The sequence below is a fragment of the Callospermophilus lateralis genome, unplaced genomic scaffold (genome assembly GCF_048772815.1).
Source record: "Callospermophilus lateralis isolate mCalLat2 unplaced genomic scaffold, mCalLat2.hap1 Scaffold_146, whole genome shotgun sequence".
Taxonomy (NCBI): Eukaryota; Metazoa; Chordata; class Mammalia; order Rodentia; family Sciuridae; genus Callospermophilus; species Callospermophilus lateralis.
Genome location: NW_027512598.1, coordinates 744,497 through 766,041, shown reverse-complemented (window position 1 = coordinate 766,041; position 21,545 = coordinate 744,497). Strand labels below are relative to the sequence as shown.

Sequence of the window (21,545 nt, the reverse complement as noted above, 5' to 3'; positions counted from 1 at the left end):
CTGTCACTGGAGGATGACTTTCAGAGGCATGCCTGTTGTAGCAGAGCAGTCACTGTTTCAGACAGATTTAAAATTGGTTTTATAGTCACTTGTTTAGTAAGTTTTTTTGTAATAAGGACTAAAGACGAGGCAGTCATTCCCTTTCTTGAATTTGTAGAAGAGGAACTTTTTTCCAGTCCCTACTATTTCTGACAGCTGCATCATAACTTAAAAGCAAAAAGACTATTAATCAACAAACAATCACCAAAGGCAGCCAAATCAAAAGGGAAGTTATTGGGGCTGGGGATGTGGCTCAAGCGGTACCGCTCTCACCTGGCATGCACGGGACGCTGGGTTCGATCCTCAGCACCACATAAAAATAAAACAAAGATGTTGTGTCCACCAAAAAATTAAAAATAAATATTAAAAAAAGAAGTTATTTAAGCTTGTGCTGAAAATATTAGAATTATTAAAAAGAGATCATTTATTATTAAAAAGTGGTTATTGAAAGGAAACAGTAGTTTTTAACTCAGTGGCACTGAATGCATCTTAAGATTAATATCAACTGAAGTAGTATACCTCTTCAAAGTAAAATCTTTTCTTAGAAGAGCAATAGAAATTACTTTATATAGGATACTCATTCAAAACAATTATCAAACACTTATCAGAAGAATAGCACCGAATGTCAGTGCTCCAGTCATTAAGGAGCCTAGTTATATTTAAAAGGTCAGCAGTTGCACAGATGAGTATAAAGTAATGTGTATGCTACCACATTTTGAGTGGGTCTGTATAACCTGCCTTGGGAGCAGAGAAAGGGGTATGGAGTAAGGAGGCAGGGTGGTCATGAAGATCTTCAGAGAAAGGATAATATTTGAACTGACTCTTGAAAGGTAGGAACTCACCAGACATCAAAAGGCAATAAAAAGATATTATGCACAGAGGGACCCTCATAAACAGAGGCATGAGAGCACATGATATATTAGAGGAACAGCACATAGTAGTGTGGGAGCGCAGGGTGTGTGGAAAGTAGTGGAGGAAATAAGTTAAATTTGAAAGATGGCTTGTTCCATGTTAAAATTTAGTTAATTCATTCAGTAGGCACTCCAGAGTTTTTGTAGAAGTTTTTAGCAGGGAAGTGACATGATGAGACCATGCACAGCCTGTAAAAGATGGATTATAGAGGAAAAGAAAAAGACCAAGAGTTGGATTATAAGGCTGAAAATACTGGATTTCAGGATGTTCTGAGGGGTAGCCTTGTTAACAGGGGGGGGGGAAGTAGGCTTTATGGCATACTTCCTTTTCCTATTCATAAGTTATGTATTTTTTAATTTTTATACCTTTATTATATTTATTTATTTTTATGTGGTGTTGAGGATCAAACCCAGGGCCTTGCATGTGCTAGGCGAGCGCTCTACAGCTGACCACAACCCCAGCCCCTCATAAGTTATATTTGATGTGTCATCAGTACTATGCTCTTGTGAAGATACAGTCAGTCAAGGGCTGGAGGTGTAGCTCAGTAGTAGAGCACATGCTTATCTAGCACAAGACCTTGGTTTCAATCTCCAGCACATACCCCCACCCCCAATAGATAGATAGAAGAAAGAAGTATGCTATTGCCATGTTTAGGTCGACTGCTCTTGTGTTTATGTTCTTTTCCTTTCTCCTCCTCTCTGCAAATGATAAATTACCTTTTATACCCAAGAAGAATTGCTTGTGAATATCAAAATTGTCCTAAATAAATAAATGGGAAATAATTTAATAATGAAAGGGGGGAAATGCCTTGATTTCTGATCATTTTCTTGGTTTCCTTAGATAATTAAGTTGAAAGCTGAAGCCCGGCTAGACCTGCTAAAGCAGATTGGCGTTTCTGTGGACACATGGCTAAAGAGTGCCATGAACCAAGTAATGGAAGAACTGGAAAATGAGCGATGGGCCCACACTCCTGCAGCCACCAGCAATGGCACACTACACTCGGTATGGTTTCTTTTCTTGGATATGATGGGCTTTCACTAAAGGATGAAAAAGAAGTACAGGAAAAAGAAGAGAGAAGATAAAAGCAGTTTGTTAATGTTTTTTTTTTAATGTGCAGAAAAAGAATACATTCTCATTAATGGGGTTATCAATGATTATCTACCAATCTCATTATTTATTCTATTCATGAAGTAAATGTACTTCTTAGCTAGAAGTAGTAGAATAGAAAACTTAACCTAGCCTTTCTGAAGTTTTCAGAAGTCATCTTTAGTGAAAATGAAAAACATTCAGAGTTGTAAAATCTTAAAGAAGTGTGAGTGAGGCGTGGTGGCACACAGCTGTAGTCTCAGTGACACAGGAGGCTGAGACAAGAGAATCACTCAAGTCCAGGAGTTCGCACCTTGCCTGCACAACATAACCATACCTGTCTCAAAATTAAAATAAACAAATTTTTCAGCAGTGTGGAGGCTCAGTGTAAAGGTAACTCCAGCTCCCACAGGCTCTCATACTTGATTGTCAAACCTGGGGCACAAGCTTAAGTTTTCTTACTTCACATCCAAAGGTCTTTCCACTTGGATGTCATCCAGTTCAACTTTGGTTTGTCATGTTAAAGATCTAAGAATCAGAAAAGTTCATTGATTTCCCTGATACTACATAGGTGGATATGTGATGCATTCTAGTCAGACCAAATTCCTACTGCCACCTTGTTACCCATTACTCTCTCTCATCTTGTTTATTTCCTTAATGGTGTTATCACAGTTTGTACTTCTCTTCTTTGTTTTCTTTTGTTTATTGTCCGTCTTCCTTTCTGAAATATAATTGCCATATCTGCCTAGTTCATTGCTCTGCACAGCTAAATGTCTGGCACATAATAGGTTCTTCATATTTGTTGAAGGAAGAAATGGAGAAAAAGATGGATACATAGGTGGGTGGGTGGAACAGTAGCAAACTAAAAGCTAAAATCTCCCAAGTTCCACTGTATTTGTAATGTTGTGTCCTTCAGAAATAAAGCGTCCTTGATAGAGAAATTAGCCAAAGTTTTAAAACATTCTTAGAAGTTTTTTCAGTTTTTTCACATAACATTCTGATTTTTTTAATGGGCATACACTTGCACATTTAAAAACGATTGTGTGTGGGTATACATTTAAGAAGACAAGATCTATTGAAGGTTTATTTTTATTTCACTATTAATGGTAATTCAGTCCAGGGGAAAAAACCACACATCACCCAAATGACTTTGGGGTTAGAAGAGCTTGCCATGTTTTCATTAGAACAGAGTTGCTTCATGTCATGGAATATTTCTTCCTATTGCATTTTTTAAAAGATGTTAATTCCAATCTGCTTTAGGTTACTTTGTTGTATAGTTTATAATGTCAGCAAATTCTGGGCACAAACTTGCTTTTGGCTTCTACAGCAGCAGCACTGTTTCCAACCAATCAAACCCATTACTATCCTTGGACTAGCACCTCTTCTGACTAAACCACCTGAGAAGGTCCGTATCACTTCACATTGTGCTTACTTCCAGGCAAATTGGAGGTAAATAAAACTTGTTTCTCTCCTCAAAGAGCTTACAAGCTGGGAGAGAAGACAAGACTTTCATAGACCTTAGTGATACGTAGCAGTGTGTGACTGGGCCACTGTGTGGCCACTTGAAATTGCTTACCTCTATCATCAGCACACCTTGGGAAAAGTCACTTCTTTCTGGATTTCTGAGAGAATGTTAAGTTAATTGATTCCAAGATCTCCAGCTCTAAAATCTCATAGTTCTGTGACATGCAGCCAGAAAAGTTCAATACTAGTTAGAAGAAGTTTGCCTCATGCAGGAAATGTCATTTGAAGGTAGTCCTTGAAGAATTTTAGCAAGAAATAAAGAGGAAGGGCTCCTGGATATAAAGGAGGGGAATGAAGGAAATGTGCATCTAGTGGTATGTAGACATCAGCTCATCTAGAGACATGTCTCTGGTAAAGTAAGTATTTTGCAATCTCATCCCACATTTTCCTTCTATCTAGTCAGTCTTGGTAATCCTATGTCTTCCCTCCTCATTGAGGGATTATATTTTGTAGAAGATCTACTGACAATATAAATTAAAGAGAGATTCAGTCACAAAATTATTTAATGAGGTCCCAATATTTATTTAACCTGCTTTTGAATAACATCTCTAAAATAACTTAGAGAGGATTGTATCTCTTCACACTGACAGCTAGGTGGCTGACAAATGTAAAGCAGAAGCACACATTCTAGTAACCAAATATTTTCTTCCATTATAGATGCCAACAAAAGCATTAGTCATCTAGAAAATATGATTGATACTACTGGTAGACATTAACAGTATAACTGAAAATTGCCTTATAAAATATAAATGTTTTTTCAATATACAGTCTATTTACCTTATAGAATAAGGAAGGAACTATACTTGAGCATTGACTCTTTGTCTTCTGCTTCATACATGGTACAGAATATAAAACTGGGAAGAAAAAAAAAGAATCTCAGAATATGTCAACATTGTTTAAAAGGAGAACAGTCTGCTGATGTAAATGTTCAGTTGGTGGGTAACTGAAGAGCTTCCTGTGTTTGAATTGCTGCCAGTGACTTAGTCTGTCTTTATGTCATTCATCCCTCCTTTTTTTTTCTTTGTTTTCCCTTACTCAAAATCCACAACCAATTTACAACCTAACTTTTGAAATTATATTAACTTTATGATAGGAAAAGTTACATAACTATATTACAAAAAAAAAAATTAGAAAACAGAATGGGGAGGCAAATGACCAAAAGTTCCATAACACTACAGATAGCAATGTGGTATAATTCGTTCCTCTTTTCTTTCTTCATTTTCATGTAATTGGCAAGCACAAATTATATATATTTATGGTATACAACATGTTTTGAAATATATTCATTACTGATATATATATATTTTAAATATATTTATCATAATTAAATTAATTTTGTATTTTTCCAGCCTAACATGCCTTGTCACTAGATGATCTTCATAATTATTCTTCCAGTGCCTGTACAGTATTCCATTAGGAAGGCATAATAAAATTCACTTAAATGTTCTCTTATATGCTCATTATTTAGACTGCCTCCAAATTTTTGCTATTTTAAATAATATAAAAAATTTTTACACATATAATTGGCTTTCCATATCCCTGGATTCTGCATCCATGGATTCAACCAACCACTGATCAAAAAAATTGGGAGAAAAATCACTTCAATTGTGAACATATACAGACTTTTTTTCTCTTATCAATATTCCCTGGACAAAATAGTATAGCAACTTTTTTAAAAAATATTTTTTTAGTTGTCACTGGACCTTTATTTCATTTATTTACATGTGGTTCTTAAGACTCGAACCCAGTGCCTCACACATGCTGGGCAAGCACTCCCATTGAGCTATAACCTCAGCCCCAGTAACAACTTTTTACATAGCATTTACATTGTATTAGGCAATGTAAGCAATGATTTAAAATACATGGGAGAATGTGTGTTGTTTAATATGCAAATACTATGCCATTTTATATTAGAGATTTGGACATTGATAGATTTTGGTATCCATGAGAGGTCCTGGAGCCAACCTGCCTTGGATACCAACAGGTGACTGTATTTTTCCATACTGAGAATTTTTCCTGTAGTACAGATTTTCAGAGTGGGATTAGTTGGACAGAGATTTGCAGTCCTTGTTTAATATTGGTTTATTTTTTTTCTTAAACTTTCTAATTATAGCTAATACTATGTACTTGTCTTCCCTATCTTTAGCCACTTCCCCCAAATATTGAACAAAAGGAAAAAGTCAACTTTGTCTAAGAGTATGATGATTGAATATGAGAGTTACACAGAAATTCTGACTCCAGTCATTATGAAGACCATGTTGAATAGTATGATTGAAATGCAAGGAAATTAATCTTTTTTTGTAATGGAAAACCTCTCAAATTTATTAGTAGATTAAATATTTTTAACTGTTGAGATGTAGTTTAGTTCCATCAGCCCAGGTATTGCCTAATAGTTCTTGCAGTATAGAGGTCTTTGTTTTTGAATATGAAAATCTGTTTTTGGTTTAAGCTAATCCCAGTGAAAAGAAACAGCGGATTTTTATAAATGCAAACTGTTGAAAACAGTTTGTAGAATGTGCCTACAAAAATCTTCAGTTGCTTTTGCATTTACAGTATTTCCAAATGAGCAATCGTGGTTTTTATTTAACTAAACTCCATATTCAAAAGAGCCTACTCTTTTAGTGAAACTAACAAATCCTCAGTAGGAACAGCTTACTTCAGTAAGTATGCCTTGAGCCAGTCCTTCTTATGAGACCCTTCACTAGGTACTGAGAATTACTAAATTGAATATGTCTATTAAGTTAGTGGCCACAGATCAAGAGAACCAGTCTCACTTAATGACAGCTACGGCCAAAAGGTAGGCGAAAAGATGTACAGAATTTCACTCTGAGGGGATGTATACTATGTTCCTTGACTTTCTGCATAGCCATAATAACAAGTGCCAATCTAGCAATCCCATTAATGGGTACATATTCAAAAGAAATGAAATCAGTATGTTGAAGGAGGTTATCTACTTTCCCATGTTTATCACAGTGCTATTCACAATGACTAAGATATGGAACCAACCTAAACATCCATCATCAGATTTCTGGGTTTTAAATTGTGGCATTTAGTTGGGCTCAATTGTGCATATCTGTCCAGCAACTTGGGAGGCTGAGGCAAAAGGATCACAAGTTCAAAGCCAGCCTCAGCTACTTAGTGAGACTCTAAGTAACTTAGCAAGATCCTGTTGTAAATTTAAAAATAAAAAGGTCTGGGAATATGGTTCAGTGGTTAAGTGCCCCAGTACCAAATAATTAATTAATTTAAAATATGGCATATATATATATGAATGTTGTTGAGCCATAAAAACAGTGCAGTCCTGTCATTCATGACAGCATGGATAAATCTAAAGGACATTATGTCAAGTAAAATAATCCAGGCACAAAAAGATAAATATCTTATATTCTCTCTTATATGTGAAATCTTAAAAAAATTATCTCAGAAGTAGAGTTGAATGGTGGTTCCTAGAGATTGGGATGATTGGGTGAAGGTATATGGTTAAAGAAAATATGATCATAGTTAGAAAAGAATAAATGAGGAGATCTCTTGTACAGCAAAGTAGCTATAGTTAATTACGGTATGTTATTTATGAAAAATGTAACAAAAGTAGATGTTATGCTCTTAGCACAAAAATGTGAGGATAAATAAATTATAAAAAATGTATGTACATATATGTTATTACTAGAAGAAAAGCCATCAGAAAAGATAATGAGCTGAATGCAGTGGCGAACTCCTGTAATCCCAGTTACTCCTGAGACAGAAAAGGCAAATTTGAAAGCAGCAGAGGCAACATAGTTTAAAAAAAAAAGTAATCATATTTATCTCTACATAGTGGAATACTGTGTTGTTATTATCAACTTTATTTTGTTTATGATGACTTTTTTAGGAAATTAAGTTATTAATTCAAAGTTCTTAAAACTATCTCATCAATTATGATTTCTATGAAATAAAGGAATTAACTTAATTCCTTACAAGAAAAAAATAAAGTGCCTGACACAGTTTCTTATACATAGCACATGTTAAAAATATTTATCTGAACCTCAGAAAAGCCATTTACTCTAGTTCTGACAGGTGCATTACTACTCAATGGAGGGAGTTCACATTGATAGAGTGTATTATGACCCAGGTATTCTGCCAAATACAATCATACGTTATATATATGTGCACAATTAATTAATGAGCACAAAAATCCTGAGTGTATTTACGTTGAGGACACACACTTGGGAGAATTAAATACCTCCTAAAGGCACACAGCATATAAATGAAGAGAAGTGACATTTGAACCAAAATATATCTCCCTCTGAAGTCCTGCTCTTTATCAATTCTTTCACCATCTCTGAGTTCCCTTTCTTCCTCTAACTTCTATGATGTTTTAATAGCTGTGCATTCTTTTATTATTTTTCATTTCTGAAGCATTTGTTGAATCATCATTGAAGGTCCCATTTCCAATGTAGTTAATGGTTTTATAGCATCAAGTACTGTATGAAAGATGACATTAAAATTCCCAAGTTTTATTAATATTTTTAACAGCTTTACTGTGATAAAATTGACATACGATAATCTACACATATCTAAATGTGCACAGTCTGATACATACAGACACATGTATACACCATGAAACCACCACCATTATAATGATGAACGTATCTATTACCCCCCAGAGGTTTCCTCATTTCCTTTGTAATCTGCCTTTCCCATCTCTCATTAGTCAACCAGTAATCCACTAGTGTTTATTTCTCAACATTTGTTTGGTTTCATTGGTGGATCTATTTGTCTAGTTTGATGCCAGTACTCCATTGTCTTAAGTCCTATAAAATTATAAAATGTTTTTTTGGGATTGGTTAACTTCTCTTAGCATTATCTTCTCCAACTGCATCCATTTACCTGCAAATGCCATAATTTTATTCTCTTTTAGTGCTGAGTAATATTCCATTGTGTATATATACCACATTTTTTAATCCATTCATCCACTGAAGGGCATCTAGGTTGGCTCCACAGTTTAGCTATTGTGAATTGTGCTGCTATAAACATTGATGTGGCTGTGTTCCTGTAGTATGCTGTTTTTAAGTCCTTTGGGTATAGTCTGAGGAGAGGGATAGCTGGGTCAAATGGTGGTTCCATTCCCAGATTTCCAAGGAATCTCCATAGTGCTTTCCATATTGACTGCCCCAATTTGCAGTCCCACCAGCAATGTATGGGTGTGCCTTTTTCCCCACATCCTCACCAACACTTATTATTGTTTGTCTTCATAATATCTGCCATTCTGACTGGAGTCAGATGGTATCTTAGAGTAGTTTTGATTTGCATTTCTCTAATTGCTAGAGATGATGAATATTTTTTCATATATTTGTTGATTGATTGAATATCCTGTTCTGAGAAGTGTCTATTCATGTCCTTGGCCCATTTATTGATTGGGTTGTGGGTTTTTGTTTGTTTGTTTGTTTGTTTTGTTTTGTGTTTTTTTTTTTTGGTGTTTAGCTTTTTGAGTTCTTTATATACCTTAGAAATTAGTGTGTGATCTGATATATGAGGGGTAAAAACTTGCTCCCAAGATGTAACAATGGGTGCCCATCTAATGATGGTCCCATAAGAATTATGTCATCTAAAATATAGAAAGAAAAAAAATTGTCATGTAGTAACATAGGCCTCTTAATTTGGTAAGCATTCTCTGTGATGTTCACACCATGATAAAAACCCCTAACAATCTAACAATGCATTCTCAGAAGTAGTCCCCATCTCTAAGCAATGCATGACTGTGATTGGAATCAACCTATACTATCTGTGAAGATAGGATTTGAAGAGGGAGACTGTTTAGGAGTCTTAAGGTGTTCCAAGTAACAGGTTGGATTTTGTTGAGTAGAAATAAACACCATCGCCCCAAAAATTATAAAATGTTGAAGTCAGGGAGGATAAGTCCTCCAACTTTTTTTTTTTGTACCAAGGATTGAACCCAGAGGCACTTAACCACTGAGCCACATCCCAGCCCTTTTTATTTTTTATTTTGAGACAGGGTTTCACTAAGTTGCTGAGACCAACTTCGAATTCACAATCTTTCTGTCTCGGCCTCCTGAATGCTGCATTTATAGGCGTGTGCCATCACACCTGGCTCCCCCACCTTCTTAACGATGTTCTCAAAGTTGTTCTGGGTTTTCTAAATCATTTTTACATAAATTTTTGTCAGTACTGAAGATTGAACACAGGGGCACACTACCAGCTCTTTTTATTTTATATATTAAGACGTAGTCTTACTAAGTTGCCTGAGCTAACCTTGGACTTGATCCTCCTGCCTCAGCTGCTGGAATCACTGAAATTACAGGTGTGGTGTGCCACCATGCCCAGCTCCAGATATTTTTTGTTACTGGTCTCTTTTTTTTCCCCCTTTTGTGTGTGTGTGTGCGCACGCGCGTGTGTGTGTGTGTGTGTGTGTGTGTGTGTGTGTTGTTTTACTATGTATTGAACCCAGGACCTTGTGCATGCTAGGCAAATGCTCTACCTAGCCTTTTTTTTTTTAAACAGGGACCACTAAGTTTTGCAGGCTGGCCTCAAATTTGTGATCCTTTTTTCTCAGCTTCCCAAGTAGTTGGGATTACAGTCTACTTGCATCATCACACACAGCTGTTAGTGATTCCTAATTTGTTTCTGTTGTAGTCCGACATACTTGACATACTTGAATCCTACTAAATTGTTTTGTGACCTAGTATATGGTATATCTTGGTAAATGTTTCTCATGTACTTGCTGCTGTTAGATATTATGTTCTATAAATGTCAGTTAAGTCAAGTTGGTTCTTCTGTATCCTTACTGGTTTTCTGAGAACTCCACCTGATGCCCTGAGCCTTCTGAGGTTTTCTATTCTATTAGGAGAGAACAGGAATTATTGTCAAATCTCTGCAATATCTGTGGATCATTTTCTCTAATCCATTTGGGTGGTTCTATTCTTAACCACACATACTTTCTTCATATAACATGTACTGATCAGTACTCAGCTGAATACTTGTCCTCCGCAGATTTCCCATGATATCTGTCTATCTCTGTCTCTCTCTCCCACCCTCCTCTTCATCACTCTGCAGTCTCAACTCCAGCCACTTTGGCCTTCCTGAATTCATAGTTCTACTTCATCAGTTCTGGGAGACCATCATCCTCTCTGCCTGGATTCCCTCTCCTTATGTCTCTGCTTAAGAACTTTTTCTGGCAGTAGGTCATTACTTAATGTCCAGTGTCTTAAAAACTATATGTATACACACACACACACACACACACACACACACACACACACACATATTTATAAATACATATTTATTAAACATTTTTAGTTGTAAATGGACACAATACCTTTCTTTCTTTCTTTCTTTCTTTCTTTCTTTCTTTCTTTCTTTCTTTCTTTCTTTCTTTCTTTCTTTATTTATTTATTTATATGTGGTCCTAAGGATTGAATCCAGTGCCTCACACATGCTAAGGAAGCACTTTACCACTGAGCTATAACCCCAGCCCTCTTCCATATATTTTGAACAGTTTTTAGTTAGTTTAGACTCTGATAGTCCATCTTGCTTGGAAGCAGGAATCCATTTTCCTGATACTTTTTCACATATTTCATAACTTTTTGTGTCATATTTGGAATAATGTTCACTGTGATCACTTCTCTGTCCACATGGAGTTCAGAGGTTCTGTTGTTGATTTTCTATAAGCAGCTGCCTTCCCCTGTATTGAGTATTAACAGATTCTTTATCTAGATTCTCCCTACCTCATAGAAACAATAAATGCTAATGGTTTATTAAGTGCCTCCTGTGCAGCAAGCATGCATTAATGGTTTTAAATGTATTTCCTCATTTAATCCTTATGTTACCCTGTGAAGCAGTCATTAACTTCATTAGAGAGATGAGATAATTGAGTTGGAGAAGTTAAGTAGTTTGCCCAAGGTCACACAGGAGGTGACATGGTCAGCTCTCACACTCAAGTCCAACAGACTCAGAGCCCACTGCTTCCTAGAGAGTACCACAAAGCCCATGGTGCCTATCTGAGGTTATTTTGCTGAGTACAAGAAGACCACTACTAAAACCAACTCAAAAAGATTCTTCTTATCTGTCCTGGCAATAACAGTAAGCATTTTACAACATCTAAGGAAGGAAAAATACTAGTACAGCTAGAAAAAAAATCATTTTGATTGAAGTTCTGTCAAGTGACCGGAAGAAAAAGAATTGAGTGCAGTTCTTTAGATAATAGAAGAAGAATGTAATTTTAGAAATGCTGAGTCAAGAGGGTAAAGGAGGGGGCTGGTGTGTAGCTCAGAAGTAGCATGTAGGAGACCCTGACTTCCATCTCCTCCACCACGGGGCGGGGGTGGGAAGGTGAGGGGTTGGAACCAGGGCTGTGGCTCAGTGGTAGAATACTTATCTAGCATGTGTGAGGCACTGGGTTTGATCCCTGGCACCACATACAATAAACAAATGAAATAAAGGTATTGTGTCCATCTACAACCATAAAAATATTTAGAAAAAAAATTTTCTAAATATTTTTGTGAGGGTAGAAGAGGGGAAAAGGAAGAAATTATTCTGAGATGATATGATTTCTGAAGGTGCTGGAGCAGTGCAGAAGCATGTGTTGCTGTCACTGCAGCCTTTCATTCCCTTCCATAAGAACCAAAAAATGAACTCAAAAATAGAGCAGGGAAAGGAATGTTTAGTGTCAACCATTGTTACCAAGTTAAAATTTCTTGAATTGATTCCAAGTGCCATAGCACAGTACAATATTAACATTTTATATATTTTTTTAGAAATTTGTTCTACCTTCATTTTTATAAATGTATGAGCATTTTTAAATTTTTTTGTAATACCCACATTTTTTAAATGTTTATAACCTTTCTTAGAGTGTGAAGGGAATGTCTTATAGTAGTTGAAATATTTTTTTTAAGTTAGTGTTATGGAAATTTCTAGAACATCATCCTTATTTTTTGTATAACACCATTCCCTGTTGGAAAAAACAATAGAATCTGAAGTCTGAGATTTGAGAAGTCAAGATCTAAACTTATTTTGCCACTGGCCTGAGGGATTACAAATGAATAACTGTAAGATCAGGCACAAGATTACCTCACTGACCTGTGGAGAATTTTCAGTAATAATTATAAATGAAACTATGTCAGGACGTTTGAAGTGGTGGCAGTAAATGTGGCAGGAAAAATGTAGTTTATTCTTCTAGAATTCCCTGCGGGTCTCTAGAATTTCTTAGATATTCTTAAAATTTAGGAATTCTTAGAATTTTTTAAGAGGAGTCAGTTTAAAAGTATTAGTGATCCTCCTCCCCCTCCCCCTCCCTCTCCCTCTCTCCCCCTCCTCCGTTTTTCAGTTGTAGGTGGACACAATACCTTTATTTTATTTATTTATTTTATGTGGTGCTGAGGATTGAACCCAGTGCCTTGTACGTGCCACTGAGCCACAACCCCAGTCCATCCCTCAGTTTTCTTTGTCCTGCACTCCCTTGACAGACAACTATGCTTGTGTAAATATTATTTATATTTAATATAGCACAAATGGTGCTATAGATAAATACATATACATTTTGAACATCCAATACTAATTTAATTAATATGCCTTTTAGCTATGGTGGGTAATATACCTTGAGACTCAGATTAGAAAATTATATATTTTCCTGTGTAACACTGCACAGGGGACTTTTCCTTTTGTGTCAATATACCTGTTTATCATCTACTTATACCTGTTTATTATTTAGCATATAGTTCTATGACATTAAGTAAACTTCACAGTGTTGTGGCACTGTCCTCAGTATCCATCTCATCTTGCAGAAATGACTTCCCATTACTCACCGCAGTTCCTGACAATCACCTTTCTACTTTTTGTCTCTATGATTTTGACTCCTCTAGATATCTCATATAAGTGGAATTATGGGGTTTATTTTTTTTGTGACTGGCTTATTTCACTTAGCATACTGTCCTCAAAGTTCATCCTTGTGGTAACATTGTCGGAATTTCCTTCCTTTTTAAGACTGAGTAATATTCCATTGTATGTATGTACCAATTTTGTTTGTCTTTTCATCTGTTACTGGACACTTGGGTTGCTTCCACCTTTTGGCTGTTGTAAACACTACTACTGTGAACATGGGTTTACAATTTTCTATTCTAGTCCATGCTTTTAATTCTTTGGGGTTTCTACCCAGAAATTGAATTGTTGGATTATATGTAACTCTATGTTTAATTTATTAAGTAAACACCATACTACTGTTTTTCCACACCAGCTGTACTATATACAGTAACATTAACAGTGTACAATGGTCCAATTTTCCACATCCTCATCAACATTTATGAAAATAGCTTTTTGAAAATAGCCATCCTAATGAGTATAAAATGGTATATCATGGTTTTGATTCGCACTTTCCCAATGATTAAACATGTTGGGATCTTTTCATGTGCTTCTTGTCCATTTATATATCTTCTTTAGAAAAATATCCATTCAGGTTCTTTGCCTTTTGTTGTTGTGTTGTTGCTGCAGGGTTGGGAGGATCCTGGGGATTTAACTTAGGGGCACTTGACCACTGAGCCACATCCCCCGCCTTGTATTTTATTTAGAGACAGGGTCTCACTGAGTTGCTTACCACCTTGCTATTGATGAGGATGGCTTTGAACCCACAATCCTTCTGCCTCAGCCTCCCAAACCACTGGGATTTCAGGTGTGCACCCTGAACCTGGCTGCCTATTTTTTAATTGGGTTGTTTTTTATTGTTGAGTTTTAAGCATTCTTTATATATTCTGGATATTAATCCCACATCAGATATATGATTTGCAAATACTTTCTCTCATTCTGTGGGATCCTGTCATTTTATTGTCCATTGATGCAAAACAACTTTTAATTTTGATGGTCCAATTTATTTTATTTTAGCTTTTTAAAAATTTTTTTGGTACCAGTGATTGAACCCAGGGGTGCTTATCCACTGAGCCATATCCCCATCCTTTTTTATTTTTTTATTTTGAGACAGAGTCTCGCTAGAACCTCAGTAAGTTGCTGAGGCTGGCTTTGAATTCAGGATCCTCCTTCCTCAGCCTCCCAAACCACTGGGATTACAGGCATGCACCACCATGCAAAGCTATTTTATTCTTTTGTTGCCTATTGTCAGTCAGTATTTAAGAATTAAAAGTGAAAGATACTAATAAATATTTCTTCTCTATTTGAAACTTATTTTACTTTTGATTGTAAAAATGATCTCTATCCTCTATTAACATGCATGCATGAAGAGACAGTCCTATCTATGTATAATCGAATAAGTAAATTAACATTTTGGAACAGTTCAATTTTAGGTGCTTTTCCTGTTTCCAGACATTTTCTTGAAGCAAGCAAACTAGCTAATGGTTTTTAATTTTTTCTAGCTAAATGCAGATAATGAAAGAGAAGAAGGAGAAGAGTTTGAAGACAATATGGATGTTTTTGATGACAGCAGTTCCAGTCCTTCTGGTACCTTAAGAAATTATCCACTCACCTGCAAAGTTGTTTATTCCTACAAGGTTTGTATTAAGATATTGCTGATATTAAATTGTGACAAACCTAAAGATACATGTGACTGTGTCTACCCAGCTTCTCACAGGACACCTAGCATAATGTTAGTATTCAGTTAATATCTAAAGGAACGAAACATAATGATGAAGAGTTTAAGCTCTGATATTAGATTTCTTGAGTTAAATCCTGTCTCACTGCTTATGAACTACATGAGGTTACTCTAGTCAGCCTCTTAATTTCTATGAGCCTCAGTTTCCTTATCTACATGATGGGGATAATATTGTAAAATAAATGTGAAGATTAAATGAGAGATTACCTTTATAGCAAAGCACTTGGCATAGTACCTAGTTCAGTAAATACAGTATATTCAGTAAATACAGCTCTTACCCTTACTCTCTATTGCCTGCTTGGCATAAACCCTCCATTAGAATGAACCTCAAAATTCATATCAAAATAAAATTGTTTCCCAAAGCAGTTTTTAATACTTTGCCTTTACTCATCCTAATATAATTCCCTCTTGTCCATATTGAGCAGGAAATCTGGATTAACAGATGCCAGAATTTCCAAACTTGGTTTGGTATAATAGTTCTTACTCTCTCTCATCCTTTCCTGCTTATCCAATTACTTTATATTCAACACAAAGTAAATGGTGTTTCAATTTTCCAGTTCCTTTCTTTCCCTCACTCCCACATTCAGTCTGTCAGCCAGTCCTGTTGTGCCCACCTCCACAACATATCCTGAATCTATTCACTTTTCACCATATTTACTGCTCTCATCTTTATCTAGGCCGTTTCTTTGATTGTTATAAGATGGGGATGAGCCCTCATAATTAGGCTTCTTTGACACTAGCTTCCCAACGATCCATTTTCCAGCTACAATTATTTTTTACACATAAAGGAGTTAATTCCATCCCCTTTTCTAAAAAAAAACCCTTTTTAAGCTTTAAATGTTAATTCCATTCCTTTTCCTAAAAAACCGTTCCCAGCCCGGACTCTTCACTGGAATCCGTAATGTCTAGCCTGATCGGACTCCAGGCATTCTCCCCAGCTTTATGTCAGGCCATTCCTCCACTTCACACACTCAGTACACTGGCCACTTTGGCTGCCTTTCTGGCTTCAAAAGTACCAGGTTCCTTCCTGAGTACACATCTTTGCACTTGTTGTTCCCTCTGATTAGAACTGTGTCTCCCCATATATCTGTTGACTGCCCTTATCTTCATTGTAGTTCAACTCAAATAGCCTTCAAAGGTCACCTCAGCCACCTAAACACATAGCTAGCTCTTTACTACTCTATCCCATAACACTGTTTTGTTCACCATACTGTCATCTCTCACTCAACTACGGGAATATGATCTGAGAAATGCAGCATTTGGTGACTTTATCGTCATTCAAACATTGTAGAGTGAGCTTATACAAATCTAGATGGTATAGCCTAATAGACACCTAGCCTGTGTGGTAGAGATATATTATTTCTGTTCATCAGACCATGACGAACAAAACAACATGAGATTAAATCAAGCACAAGATAAACTCATGCAATCCAAAGATGCAATAAACGTGACATGTACAAGGCTACTGTTGGCCAGCATAAATTGTTTTACAGTAAACTTGTTTTTTTAGTAAGTAGAGATTACACACCAAAATAATGATTAAAAGTATATTAAATATAAACTAATACCTAGTTGTTTATTATCATTATCAAATACTATATACTATACATAATTATGTGTGCTGTACATATATATGATTGGCAGCACGGTGGATTTGTTTACACTAATGATGCCACAGAAATATGAATAATATGTTATACTGTGACATCATGATGGCTACAATGCTGTTTTTTAATTTTTCATCTCCATTATAATTTTATGCGACCACCATATATGTGTGATCCAGTGTTGACCAAAATGTCTTTATGTGGTACATGACTGTATAGCTCTTAGTGCCAGCCAGATTAAGTCTTACTTGTCTTCATATTTCTTTGCCTGGTTCCCCATTAAAGGCTTATGAAAGTATAAACTTTGTGTCTGTACCTTTTCTGTGTCATGAGCTCCTGGGACAATGCCTGGCACACAGTGGGTCTTGGATTAATAATTGTGAAATTAATAAGTGAATGATGTAAGGAAGGCATGAGCAAATGAATCCTTTTCTGACCCCTATACTGATAGAGAAAGCAAGGGGAAAAGGTTAATGCTAAGGAATAACAACAGAGGGACTGTTCTGAGAGACTCTTTAACTGTCATACACTGGGCACTCTCACTCCACTCCCCAGTCCTGTGTTGCCAAAAGCTGGCATTATATACTTTTCAGTATCAGCTATTCCTGGGTTTTTTGAGTTTAACATCATTTCATTATATTTAAATTCATAATACTTGCTGTTTTCTTTAAAAAGTTAGGGTTTTTTCCTAGTGTACATTGTTTTGATAATGTTTTGAAATTTTGAAATCATCTTCTAAGAAATTTGGGGATATTTTACAGGACATTTTTAAACTAGGGTTCAGAATGTTTTCTGATATCACCTGTCCTTGTTATATTTACATGAAAGTTTCAAAACTAATTAAGATCCTTAGATGGAGAGAGTTCTAAGTGTCTAAATTGTTTTAAACAGCTCACATTCAGGCTGGGGTTGTGGCTCAGTGGCAGAACGCTCACCTAGCACGTGCAAGACCTGGGTTTAATCCTTAGCACCACATAAAAATAAATAAATAAAATAAAGATATTGTGTCCAACTACAATTAAAAAATAAATATTAAAAAAAACAGCTCACATTCACCCATTGATCTATCACAGTACCTCCATTAATCTATCCCAGATATGTCTCTGTGAAACCAGACTATCAGAATCTATTTAGGGCTGAGTGCAGTGGTGCATGCCTGTAATCCCAGCAGTTCAGGAGACTGAGGCAGGAGGATCATGAGTTCAAAGCCATTCTCAGTAATTAGCAAGGCCCTAAGCAACTCAGTGAGACCCTATCTCTAAACAAAATATAAAAGGGGCTGGGGATGTGGCTTAGTAGTGAAGCGCCCCTGGGTTCAATCCTCAATACAAAAAAAAAAAAAAAAAAACAGAATCTATTTAGTCAGTTAATCATGAGCTAAAACTGAGTGCACAATATGTGATAACTTTTGTGATATAAGAATTAATATGACACTATCCCTGCCATCCAGGAATAGACAGACTACGCAGTAGTTAAATAAATTTTACAGACAAGATGGCATTTAAATTAAATCATAATCTAGACTTTTCTAGGTAGAGAGAGAAGATAGGGAAAGGAAGGATCCTTCTAAGCAAAGGGAACAGCAGATATGGAAACTGGGATGAGAGGATAGGGCGTTGAGAACAGTTTACTTTTGGATGTGTAGGAGCGCTGAGAGGTGGGGAGTAACAGAAGATCTAAAGGCATTTGCTGTCAGATAATAAAGGGCCTTGTATACTAGGCTCAGGAGTTCGGTTTTTATTCTGGACTTTAAGGAGATAACTTTGGTCTTTGTGTAGAAACTCAGGAGGATAAATTAGAATAGAGAGATCAGCTGGGCACAGTGGCCCAGGCCCATAGTCCCAACTACTTGGAATGCTGAAGCAGGAGGAAGATGGCTTGAAACTGGGGTATTCAAGGCCATCCTCATAGCAAAACTCCATTGCAATGAATGAATGAATGGAAAAAAGAGAAAGAGACTGACTTTGAGCCTAATCATGATTTCTGTGGCCTACACCAATAAAAAAGGACTAGATGAACCTGGTGAGAACACAGAAAAGCTATATTTAATATTCAGATTCAAAAGCTTTAAAAGTATTCATAACTTTTAACCTTATTAATATCCACCCTAAGGAAATGAGCCACAATATAGAAAATGTTTTAGATACAAAATATTCTTTCAGGGTTTGGGATATAGTTCAGTGGTAGAGTGCCTACCTAGCAATGTGTGAGGCCCTAGGTTTGATCCCCAGTACTGCAACAACACAAAAGTGTTCTTTCATTATCTTCTACTTTATAATAGCTCACAGTTTGCTATGGAGTTTTGTAACAGACGGAAACATAATAGGACTTAAGGAGACATTGCATATATTTAATAGCCATTGACTGACCACTTGCTGCCTATAGTTGGAAAAAGTGAGAAATACAGTCCCCACCTTAAGTCATTCTAATAGGGAACTCATAAGGACTAGCAGTGAGCTAGAGCACCATGGTAGGCAGTGTGTGATGGACTCATGGAGTCTTAATGAAAGGAAGAAGCAACTGGCTCATTGCCAGTGGTCTGAGAAAGAGAGCTGGGCCACAAGTCATGAGAAGCTACTGCTTCTTTGTTCATTTCAATCTCTTCAATAACCCTACAAAGAAGATATTATCAGAAAACACCATTTATTCAGCAAACAATTACTTGAGCATCTCTTTATACAAATACTTTGCTCTTTCTAGGCCCTGTGATGTAGCACTGATCAAAACAGACAAAAATCTGTCTTTATGGCACTTATGTTCTGGTAGAAAAAAAAGAAAGAAAGAAAACTGAGACTCAGATGGTCTCTTGCCCATAGAAACAAGACTGAAACTAGACTTTTATACCTATAATAATCTAATCCATTCATTGTCGCGACCCCTTGCCCGCAAGGAAGACGCAACTCAGGAATCTTCTTTCAGCAGTTTATTCAGGCCTTGATTAAAGTATCTTTTAGTGACCTTCCTCTCTCTCTCCCCGAGCGCCCAAGCACAGCCTAATAAAGCCTCCCACGTACCAATCTTAAGCCGCCACGTGGATCTTTCTTATAGGGTGGCAAGGGATAGCATGCCAACTCTCCACAAAATAATTTGTTTATCACAGGCAACAGTGGAAGCTGGCGCCATCTTCTAATGGCGGCCACAATCTACAACAATGGCTTACCACAGTTCCCCCTTCTATTTTATAAAACAATGTAGGCGAAAGTAGAGGTCCTATCCCACTGTGCAGAAGCGGCTGCAATGTATGGTTCAGTCCTAAGGAGGCGCCTTCCCCAGACCTGACCCCATATCAGCCGACGCCTTTTTTCGTAGGGCGGGGGTGTGGACGTCAAACCCGCATGCAATAGGACATGCTTTCCTTGAGGTCCGTTGAGGGATCACTCAAGTGCAGTGCTTTGCCTCGCATCCTGCATCGTGATGAAGGTAGACGAAGGGGGACAGCTGAGGCTGTTCTGTGGCTGTACACAACGACAAACGAGTTGACAGCACCCTGAAAGAAAGGCACGGACTTTAAGGCGATAGAGAAGCATTAGTGTGGAAATCCACCTGCGTGCAATGGCAGCAAGACCGGCAGAGTGCAAGGGCTTTTCAACACCAAGAGAATAACGAGGAAAGACATGCCGATCCCAGTGCAATGTTATAATAACTTGGGGTGCAATGGCCATGTCAAAGATTTACTGTTTAAGCTGCGCAAGCCAGACTTGAGGTGAATTGCCATTTTTTAAAGCTGCAAGAGCTTGGATGATCATAGCCTTATCGTGAGCATTGCGGGCCTTGAGGCGACAGAGAAACCACAAACAGAGAAATATACCGAAGCAACACATTGCACCAAAAATGCCTACCCCCACCCACTCTTTAAAAAAGGAAAAGGCAGAAGATATCCAATTGGTGAATTGACCCAAAGTCACGGGATCAACACGGGTGCTATTCAAGACAGCTATCTGGGTTAGTTGAGACTGGATCATGTCTTCCGCTTCCATGGACCAATTTCCAGCCAAATATTCACCAATGGTGCGGGAAGCATTTCTGGAATCATTAAATCTGACAGAGGTTATGCATAAATGTGCACGTTGGTCAACACAACCCAAAAGCACTAAGTCAGCCAATTCTTCTACCTGAGCTTGGAGTAAATCTATTCTTTGGTTGGCAGCTAAAATCCCTGACAAAATATGTTGATTAATTGTATTTTGGGATTTAAGTATGGTGGAAGTTTGTTGGACAACTTGATTAATGGTGGCAGTAGTTTGTATTTGATTGGCCATAGCCATTCTGGCTGTAACCGCTGCAGCAGCAGATACCGCCACGGCTGTCACTATAGCCGCTGTGATTCCAAAATCTCTGCGGACTCTAAGTAGCTCAACAATAGGGAATTTATCAGGATCTGCAATGACCGGGATTGGGACGAAAGTTGAAATTTTTATAATCATTGTTACAGTCCAGGAACCATTCCAACACTCAGATAAGAGACAGGTAGTATGAGAACAATCCAGCATCCCCGATGAGGTGGCCTTAGCCAAAAGGAATAAGAAGGGGGATTGGACACAGACCATTGCAGGAGGCAATGTGGCATTATACAACAGAGAGTTGAATGAAACAGATGTAAGTCTATTACCTTGTTCACTTTCCCTAACAGTACCAGAAATATTAACCAGCTAACTTTTGGCTCCTACCAACTGAGCCAGTGCAGAAATATCGGCTGAAGCCCCCTTTTCATTGGAAATCAGCCATTGAAACCAGGACCAACCTACTCCTGTAGAGGAGCTGGCACTATTGTTAAAGTTATAAACATACCT

At 37.1% G+C, this 21,545-nt stretch overlaps 1 pseudogene; it reads left to right on the top strand.

Moving 5' to 3' along the window:
* LOC143387607 (F-BAR and double SH3 domains protein 2-like) overlaps positions 1-21,545 on the top strand; it is a 124,335-nt pseudogene that overhangs the window by 92,452 nt on the left and 10,338 nt on the right.